Raw genomic sequence first — 11383 nt, forward strand, 5'->3', positions numbered from 1 at the left:
ATGCAGTCGCAATTGCTGTGTAAGCATTAGCATAGTAATGGTGTCGTGAATACAGGGTCAGGCTCAGCTCTTAGGTTATTACACCCTTTCCAGGTGCCCTCTTACTAAAACAGCCTTATTCATCTGAGACTGTTGGCTCATTTAAAGTGTCAGTGTAACATTTTGGAACATCTTCACAGTTGATGAAGAGAGATGAAGCTGAGTAAGTACAGGTCATGTGTTAGAGCGCAACTGTTTTTGAGCATCATGGGATTTGTATTCTTTAAACAAAGAAGGTAAAAGAGCAGAATACTTTTTGGGTCAAAATACCAGATCCTTGTGATCCGAACCAATAAGAGTATCAAATAACTCAATATTATTGAGTTATAATGTTTAGGATGGTTTCTTTTTGTCTTGTTTAGTGTTTCCAATATTTATTTTATTTAAATTACAAAAAATTGGTTATAAAAAAAAAATTGTTAGGGATTTGATTGAATTTGTTAGAAAATATTTAAACAGATCACATTTTCTAAGTCAAACAATCTAATCTCACGGAAACACAGACCAGCAAATCAAGTATGTAATTTCAAATAACACTGCAAGAAATTGCAAAGCATGAGAAAAACAGATCAACTTGAATTTTCTTCTTTCTCTTCTTTTTTCTTTTTTTTTTTTTTTTTTTTTTTACAAAAAGAGGATGATGATGTGGACCTGTTTTAGTTATGATGTAAAATGTGTGTTTTTTATTATCAGTGTTTTTTTGTGCTTTGGGTTTCATTTGTATTTATGTTATTATTCTTTCTTTGTTGTTCGTTTAATTACATCTCAGTGTTTTTGGTTCTTAGGTTATTATTATTTGGGCTTTTGAATTTATGTTCTTTCGGTTACAAGTTTCCTTTCTATTTAGTGTTTATGTTAGTTTCAGGAATCCTCTTTTGCACCATAGGTGTTCACCGGGAGACCTCTGACATCTGTAACACATTTTCATCCACCAACAATCAGATCAAATTCAAACTCATTTAAATCTCCATTTTTCCCAGTTTTTTTTACCTTACATAGAGATAATGTCAAAATGCTTTGAATTGCTGCCAAGTGCACTTTTAAACAAAAAAATTGTCACACACAACCTGATGTACAGTAAAACCTCTTGTGATTGTGTAACATCAGTTCTTGGAATGAAATTCAATATTATCAGTTTTTGTTGTTATTTTACGTAGCATGTTCACATAGTAGATCGCTTTGAAGCTAATGCTGCAGAACCATGGTTAGAATAAAAGAATCTGAGTGAATGATGATCAGAAATCTAGAGTAACAGATTGACTGAAAAATTGTTTTAATATGCCTCCCACAACTTGCCTCTGTTTCTTTTCTTCTCTGCACACAATAATTCCTCCGTCCCCCTGCAGCATCAGACCACACCGGCAAGGACTGGGCAATTTCTATGCTGCAGACGTATTTGGCCTTCACACATACAACTGCAGCAGAAATAATAAAAAAATAAATAAAATAAATCAGCTTTACAACAGAGAAGGACACATTATTGAAGGTATACTTTCTTAGACAAATGCCACTTTTCTACATTGTTAATTCAAATAAAATGACAAAAATCTTTCCAATGGGAAGGTTGAATATAAATTTATTACACAGCAAGATTTTTAAAATGTTAAACACATCACTAGGTTGTTAGATGGCAGTTTGTGAGATGTTAGATTTTATTCTTTGTAAAATAAATAAATAAATAAATAAAAAACATTCCTTTATTCTTTTCGTCCCCTGAGTAAAGCTGCCAGGAACTTGCTTCAGGGTTAAGACATCATCCTGTACCACCAGGGAGTTTTCTGCAGCCCTTTAAGAGACACAACCTTTACCTTCACATTAGTCTATTTGCTATCACTGTCTCTGCTCTTTATCTGTCCTTAACCCAAGAAGGAGCAGAAACGATTTACATGAGGCGAGTAAAGACAGCATGAAAAAGAGATAATAGACAATAAAATATGAAAAAGGACGAAAATGAGAAAGAGAAAAATGAAGAAACAGAAGAAAGAAATCTGTTGTAATCTACATAAAATGGAAAGATGTGAAAAAAAATACAATTGTTAATATAAACCAGAGTGGAGAAAAGAGGGTGAAGAATTCAGACACAGCTAATAAGCAAATGGAAGATAGATTTCTAAAAGATGACAGCATGAAGGGAAATGTAAAGAAATGAAAAACTAACTGCTGTTTCAAACAATTGCTTATGAAATGTTCACATTGTGGCTGGTTTTTGCACTGTGTCACAATCACATGACCAAACAAATATCACATGACCAAACAAATATCACATGACCAAACAAATACCACATGACCAGCCCCCTGCTCTGAAACAGACACAAGATGGAAATAAATACCAGCTGTTAATATCAGTGTTTTATTTACTAGGACCAATGATAAATTAAAAATGACTCTTTTTGGCCAGTACAGATGTTAATGCTGATATATTATGCATCTCAACAACTAGATGAAAACGCTTCAAAACAAAAGAGTTAGCTCAACATTTCTGTGCTGTGATGCATGTTTTTAACTTGGGCTGATTTTTTTTTTCTTTTAGAATGACCATTTAAATTAAAGTGTGACTGTAGCTGCTTATGAACTAAAACTAAATATTAACAGGTTAATATTTGAGATTAGTCCATTAAAATAGAAACGTTTTTTCAAATCAGGTTCAAATCATCGCACAAACTTTATCTACGGTGTAATTTTATTATGTTTAAATTACAACTCATTGATTATTTCTTCTTTATTGATTAAGATTCCAAGTGGAGAATAGTTTCTTTCATATGTAAAATATAAAGAAACCATCAGTGGGATCACTTTAATATCTTTAATAGGTTTCTGCAATTCGACTCAGGTAATGACTTCTAAAACATACAAAATTTAACTTAAGGGAACAAAGAGACACCATTAAACGAAGAAAGTTTTTGATTTTCTATTTTAATTTAACAGTATGTTTGATATTATCTTGAGCCCAAATCCCAGCTTTCAATGAAGGCACCCTGCAGACTAACGAGGAGCAGAAACAAAGAGGAGGGATTTCTTTGAAACTGAGACACTTTCAGATACTGCTTGATCTTCCAGCAGAGCAAGATCTTCCAAGGCTCCATTGTTGTTTCTTTTAAAATAATGAACCCTGACACAGAAGGGGTTTTTCTTTTACATCTTTTACTTTCTCATATTTATCTGGCCAAAACAGGAGCATTTTAACCAAAATGAAAGGAACTACTACGCCTCTGTGCACATCTGTGTTCCTTTCTTTTATGAAACAGAAGCTTCTTGTTAAACTAATGTTTTGTGTTTGACTTTAAATAGGCAGCAGCAGCTACTACAATAAGAGCTGGACTTTTGACATTTGAGATATGTAATATCACGAGCGTATTTGGACACTATGATTCAAATTGTATTAATCAAATTATGCAAGCACACAGACAGAAAAGGCTGAGAAATATGACAAAAAGGGAGGAGATTAGAAAGCGAAAGAGTTATGACACTGATTACTTTTTAAGATGAATAACTTTCTTCTCTATGATAACCTTCAAATGTTCCAAATGTGCTTATCGCACGGTGCTTATGAGGAAGAGGCTACATATTATATCCCTGTTCATTACCCATAAACCTATTTTGTTTATGGGTAATGAACTTTACACGGCTGTTTTTAATTTCAAATTATCTCACAATTATGTTCCCAAACTTAAAGAGGATAGAAAATATTTTAATCCTGATTTCTGCCATAATGAGGTAGCAAATGATAATAATTTACTCTGACAAATAAATTTGAAGACCCAAAACAAAGAAGATATTTATATCCGTATCTGTGTTTGTATTTTAGCGTATTTAATTTAATTTTCACATGTAGAAAAGGAGGCAATTTATGTGTCAGCAACACAGAGAGAAAGAAGGAAGCCTTTGTCGTGTGTAACCCACCTCCATCAATGACTCAAACAGACAATTAAGATAAATAACTGTTTCATTATTATTTTATTTAAGTACAACTTCTTAAAACTGGATTAGAATCACCTTTGCCTTCTCCAGCACTTTAATTTGTTGCCTTTTGTTACGGTTATGGTCTTGGGGAGAGGTTGTAACACCTTTATGAAGGTTTAAAAAAGTGCTGGAGAAAGGCTGCATCAGTTTTTCTGAACTCTGAACGTTTTTCTTTTAATATTTAAGAGAATGTTTAACAGATTCACTAGCTGCAGATTCTGGCACCAAAGTCACAACTTCAATGCAGCTTAAACTGTTTAACCAACTTCAGAGGTCACAGTAGGTCACTTTCCAAAGTTATTTCACTCACACAACAATTAATACATTAGTTGGTGTCAAATAAAAGTAAAGCTTTGGCCCACTTCCTATGTCACCTTTGCCCCAATGGTTTGCCCCAATAAAGTGAATGATCAGGGAATTTCCTCCAGGTAAAGAAATTGCCCTCAAACAAAGAGGTCAGTGGTACTCAGAAAAAAAACAAAAAACTTACTGTCAGATAAAACAATGCCTTCCAGAATCCTCCCATCCATGTTGCCATGCTAATATTAAGATAAAATTCTCCGAAGGTGCCTTGTGACTGTGGTCATAAAGATATAGACATGATCAGCACAAATGCTCTGGTTGTAGCATTTATGAAGCTCAATAGGAACTAAAGGTGTGATGCCGTGAACTTATTTCTTCCCTTGAATCCTTGCTATAGCGCATAGCATCATGAAGTCTTTCAAAGTGTTTGACTCTACCTAAAAATAGAAAGGACTGAATGTTGGGTCGTTTAGCAAGATAATGCTCTTCCATGGCAATATTAATTACTTTGTTTTGCCACTGGGTTTTGCTAAATAATTTGTTTTGTAAGGAAATGGTAAAATTGGACTTTATTTATTGGTGGCTGCTCTCAGTGAATTGAAAACGACAAGTGAGAAAGAGCAGCAGATATATTTTCAGTCCATCTCTGCTTTACCTCTCATTTTTTCACTGTTTCAGAAATAAATAATAAGGCTGTTCATTAAAAAGACAGTCAAGTCTGGAAAACGCTCCTCCAGAGAGATATTACAAAAGAATACCATACTTGATTCAATTCATGTCGCATTGATGGATGTACCGAAAAAAGGCCTCAAAGACAGAAAAAGATATTTAAATGTTCAAAAAAAAAAAAGATCTAAACTTTGCAGTTGCCATTTGGGGCAACATAATGCACCAACAGCAACAACACCATTAAGATGAGACACCTCCTTATTCTTATTTAGGCCTGAAAATGGGATAATGATGATAATGAGAGTGATTATCCAAATGTACGCTTTGAAGCACAATAATCTAAACTGTTCTACACCCAAAAAAAAAAAAAAAGAGCGAAAGGGGTCTTGTTCTTTTTTAGTGTGTGCCTCTCAGTCACAGCTTACAGTAGTGCTCTGCAAATGAACTGGCATTAGCATGGTCTGAAAAGGAGCAGAGCCGGGGCTGAAGGGAGCAGGTGAAAATCTCACTTTGAATCATTTCCCCTCCCTGTCCCGGCCATTGTTCCCGCGCTCACACATGGCAGGGGCAAAAAGAAAGGATCCTATTATTCCAGGCCAAGCCTGTTCTCCCCGTTTATCGTTTTAAAGAGGGGGAAGAGCAGGGCCAATATTCTGATGGAAAGCAGGGCCCCAGTGACAGCCTCGCGGTTTGTGTGCCAGCTGAAAGGACTCGGCGGGCTGCGGCTGCAAAGGTGCCCACCACCTGCCGAGCTCTTTCTCCTTCATCCTTCCCTCGCTCCCCATCTCTGCCTTTCACGTCAAAGCGCTTGGTGACTCAGCAGTACAGGTTCAATAAAAAAGGAGAGGGGACAAAAAGATCGAGAAGATTAATTTCACGAGAGGGTAAAAAGAAAAGAACAGAGCAAAACAGAGTAAATAGCATCCAATCTAGAGAGTAGGTTGCAACATAAAGCAGATGTGCATATAAAAACTTGGACACCACTTTAGTTTATAATCAGTGTGTCTACATATTTCTATTCTTCATATTTTGAATATAAAGTGATTTCATTTCAGTTAAACAACAAATACTAAATTAGTTTTACTCATTTACCAAAATGATTTCATCAACAATGTTCTTCTACATGAGAAAAAAGTTAGCAAATTCTTCAGCCACGGTGATATTTTTGCTTCTTTTTTTTTAACATGTTCCTTGGGCATCCTCTGATACCTGGTAGGTCCCTGACTCATTCCTGACATATTGCACTTGATTAATGCCAAACAAGTCCAACATTCTGGGTCACAAACAATTCAGTTTTATAACAGCATTGTTCCTGAAGTCATGGTCTTTACTTGAAGTCTCTTCTGCCTGACCTGAATTACTTTTCCATAGGAGAGTAAAAGTTTCCTCCTTATGCAATCACAAATTGAAATGCAATTTAAGCTTATATACTCCCTGGAAGCACAGTGTGTGTGTGAAAGTCTTTATTTCTGTTAATTATAATGATTTTCTGATTACAGCTAATGAAAACACAACATTTAAAATCAAACCAATTTAAAATTTAACACAGAAATGTAACCTTAATGAAAAGTAGATTTTAAATCTGCTTAAAGGTAATCAATTTTTAAAATGTGCTATCAATCTGACAGATGAGCCTCATCAGAACGAGTATTCTGATTAATGAATGTTTTTTATGAGGTTTTCTTTTTTGAAAGCTCTCTGGTGAGGGGGGTTTTTATGTATCTTGTCTTTCTGTATCAGCTGCTCTTGATACATGATGCTGTTTGTCAGATTTTTAAGAAGGTTAAAGGTGAACACGGTTTATCTGTGTCTTTTTTGCAATTCTTCAGTTTTATTTTAACCTTACCTCATACTGTTTATTGAACCATGCAATGTTTTTGCCTTCTGTTTTTGCAAGCCAGCCTTGGACACCCTCCCCGCGCTCCACTAGCAGCCCGGCAGAATTTAAGATCGGGTATTGATGGTCAGAGTGAGCTTAGTCCTCATCAATACTGATGGGTTATTGATGAAGGACTGAGCGAATCCTTGTCCTGCACCACCATGAGACCAGCGCTGTCAGAGAAACATCTGTGTATGCATGTGCGTGACGATATAATGAGATAGAGCCAGAACACGGTGTTGTCATATACATGTGTGGATTCTCACGCGCTAAAAGAAATCAATAAAATCCCACACAAATGGAGATATATACATTGCCTGCAGCGCTGCACTTTTGTGCCAAGACACTTGTCTTCCCAGTGGGACAGGGTTTGATGCCCTCCTCCCTGAGGACGCAGGAGAGAGGGAGGAGGGCAGCACTGGTTGAATGGAAAGAAGGAACGGCCCCACAGGCAGAGGCAGGCACATGAAGAAACTTTGAAAAGGAGAAGCAGCGTTGGAAGCTGGGAGATGAATTAGACAGTGCTGTGTTTCGAAGGGGTAGACAGGCACCGAATCAACATTTCCCCAGATCTCCTTCCCTGCACAGCCTGTAACGGGCGCACACACAACCCGAGGCTCCATGGCGTCAGTTCGACACATTGTTAATAATTGATGCCCATCAAAACATTGGAGATAAATGCACACATGAGCAGAATGCATAAATCCCTCTCGTGGACATTTCCTTATATCCTGGAGCAGATTTCTGTCTTTCTAGTTTGTCGGTATATACAGTCACTCAACACAGCAACTTTGGGGCCATAGAACTCAGTTCTGCTTTAAAACCAACAAACATTTATTTTTCTTGGTGCAAAAAGCTTTGATTAAAGGGAGATGCTCCATTAATACTGATGGTGATGGTGGTAAATTTAAATATTACCGCCTAGTCTATTGAGATTAAGTTATGTCTATTATATCTCAGAAACCAGTGGTTACAAACACACTCATCATGTTAGGTTATTGGTTTTTATCAATTTATTTAAAAAGTTTTTCTAGGGTGAATTATTTAAATTTATGGACAAATGGACAATACATTTTCTCTAATCCACAGCCAGATATACACATGGTACTGAGCCAATGTCATTTAACCAGTTGCAACTGGTCACATGTTATTTTTGCCATCAATAAAATTCTGGCACAATTCTGGCCGTTTATATTTGATTTCACTTCTCATGAGAAAAATGGAAAATTTCCTGACAAAAACTCATCTTAAACTTTGCTTAAGATGAGAAAAACTCATTTTAAACAAAATCTATAAATGATCATGTTATCAATACTAATTAACATTGTCTGTGGTTCTTTTTACTTAGGTAAAAATACCTATCAGATCAGTGATTAATTTGTTCCTTTATTGATCAGTAAGTGAAGCCTACGTCCATAACTTTTGCTCTGTATGAATTAAAGAAAATCCACCATCATTTCAATCTTTTTCAAATTACTGTAACTGCAATTAGTGAAAAAACAGCTCCAATAAGTCAGTAAAAGCTCAAACTACTAAAATTTATGTAAATGTGCAAACTTAGCACATTATTGTACAACTTCATAAGAAATAGAGAAAAAAACTGGAAGCGCATTTCACATGAGAAAGCTAAAAATGATCATCTGTGCTAGTTTGTAGCTTTTCAGCAGCTTTGATTTGATCTAACTTAAAAATGAAGACACTTTCTACTGAGAAAACTAACTAAGCAGTCGTCAACACAAACAACTGCTTAGTTGTTTGCAGTAACCGAAGCAGAAAAACAACTGATACGTCTTTTGTCTTTGTTTTTGGATAATACTCTTCTCCACACCTCTAATAATATAACTGACAAAACTGTATGAATCAATTAAATGCCCATGCATTGAAAAGCTTTGTGCAGCTGATCCACAATGTCACATCAATAGAAGTGTGTCCGAGCAGCAGATGTGGTTACCATGAATATGAATTTGGCCTTAGGCTGAAAACATAATGGAAGAAACATCTGACCAGGCTCTGCACACATAAACAGAACATACTAGCTATTCTAATTGCAGGGTGAATAGTTATAAACTCAGATATATATTTATTTGACGAATGACAACCGTTTGGCAGTTGTCGAATACGAAAGATGGAAAATCTAGATAAGCTGCACCATCTGATTATCAGTGTCAAACGTCAAACACTTCTTCAAACTGAGGGGAAGGCAAAAGTAGTGACCAAGACAAGACTTGAGCACATCTGCTTAATATCAGCTCAGAGACAAGAAGGTCATCTGGTCCTGCAGATAAAGGTGGGTGTGGGCTCCATGTGGGTGGACACCCCCTTGTAACAGGCTCTGTCCATCTCCCTCGCCCACGGTGGGCAGGCCAGGCATCTCTCATCCACATTCCTCAGATTATGGAGGGCCATCTCAGACGAGAACAGGCAAGCCTGAACCCACCTGGGCAGACCCTGGTAAATTCCACTCATGTTCACAGACCCACAAACCCACCCAGGAAAAGGTTGGGAAAGACCATTAATTTTTTGGGCAATTCTGATTTTGTTTTATTTTTTATTTTTTGTCGAGTGAAACCAGAAAAACAAAGAGTGTGAGGAGTCAGAACAGGCTGCAAAGCAGCACCTCCAGATCTTTGTGTGGGTAACATCCACTCAGTTCACAGCGCCCACCCCCCTCCTGCCTCCCATGCTCACCCCATTGTGTATGGTTGGCTCTGATACTAGCAGAGAGAGGGCCTCGGGTTGGGGGGAGGGAAGGGTAGAGGGCTATGGACACCAGGGCTATTGTTTCTGAGCAACTTCTATTCAGGGTCATTTAGCATCTGACACCTATAGGGGCACAGTTTGTCCCAAATGGCACAGAGGAGAAATAAACGTGCCAGTTCCCTACACTTTGACCTGTGCCAGAATGACAAGAAGCAGAAGAGTAAAAACTGAGCGTACTGGATTAAAAGTGGGAACTAATGAGCAGAAAGTGTTTCACTCAGATGCAAGGCTGACAGCACGGCTGAACGAGCTCATCTGCATAGCTCAGGAGGGAGTTAGCAAACGACTCCACGTTATCTCTGTGTGTGTGTTTAATGTAAGTGATTGGCAGGTAAAAAAGCCGACAGCTATGGGCATTCCTGTCTGAGCATCAAAGTAAAACGAGAGACACTGAGGGAAGGGGCCCTTAAAGAGGCTTGGAATAGACCCAGGTTTCGCCACGGCTCAGTTTGAACCTAACACAAAAGACGAATTAGATTCAACAGTCTAAGAGTGGTAAACTAATGACTTACGTTCTATAAATCTCATTATTACCTAAAACAGGGCCTTGGAAAAGATTCCACACAACTGAAACAGTGCCCATTTTATGATGTTTAAACTACAAACTTAATTTTAAGATATTCTACACTACTCTTATCATACTTTTCAGTTTTCTTCTGTACATATCTGTAATTTTCTAATCTTAATTATGTGTAACCTTTTTGTTGTCCATAACATAAAATCCAAATAAAAAACATTGAACTTTGTAATTATAATGCCAAGAAAACCAAAGAGTATGAATACTTTTGGAACATAATATATAACAGTCGCCTGAATGCTGTTGAAATTGATATCGGTGATCTTACTTTTCCGTGATCTCTCTCTGACAAATAGCAAACTTGCCAAACCTCATTTGAAGGCAGTTTGCGCTCTTCCTCATGCTTCAGTGCTTTCTATGCATGCTTCTCTATTGCTATCTTTTGTGTGAAATGCTGCCAACAAGTTTTCATTTACCAGGAATGAATTACACAAACTGTAATTAAATACACACCTGTCTTTAAAGAGCATTCCTCAACTTTGGTGCAATCCGGTAGAACGTCCTGAAGACAGCTAGCTGTGACTGAAACTGTTAAATCAACTCAAAAATAACAGATAATGTATCAAACTGTCATTCCTTCAAAACAAGAACGCTTTCTAGTTGAACTTTAATAGTTACATCTAAGCCTATGTATTTCTATGGGATTAAATGTTACAGACTAAAAATAATGTGAGATTATGAAGCTGATGGAAAATGGAAAAGGCTTTGATACTTTCTCAGTAAATCTGCGTCAATCCTTTGCATAACCACCTTTTGTAGGACTTTAAGTCGTAATTTTGTGGTGTTCCCTCTACCTGCACATCTAGAAACTGATTGCCCACACTTTTTTACAAAAGAAATCAATTTCATCCAAACTGACTGGAGAGCATCTAAAAAAAACATCAGTTTTTAAATTTTGCCAGTTACTGGCTTTTAAGTGGACTTTAACTGGGCCATTCTAACACAGCTGTATTTTTGGGGATCATTCTGGTTTTAAGGCAAGCCTCATTTTTAAACTGTGCAGTCTCTTAATTATTTCATAGATCTCCGCTAGAAATTTCCTACTATTTTCAGATTAAGCTTTATTCTTGCCCATTCTGTTGTGTTGCTTGGTCTTTATGATTCTGTTTAATGTGCTCTGAAAAACTGACAAACTGTTGTACCTTTACTGAGACTAAACATACAGTTTCACTTTGTTTAGTCCATAGGGTGAGCTA

The sequence above is a fragment of the Poeciliopsis prolifica genome, unplaced genomic scaffold (assembly GCF_027474105.1).
Source record: "Poeciliopsis prolifica strain line A6 unplaced genomic scaffold, Auburn_PproV2 SCAFFOLD014, whole genome shotgun sequence".
Lineage (NCBI taxonomy): Eukaryota > Metazoa > Chordata > Actinopteri > Cyprinodontiformes > Poeciliidae > Poeciliopsis > Poeciliopsis prolifica.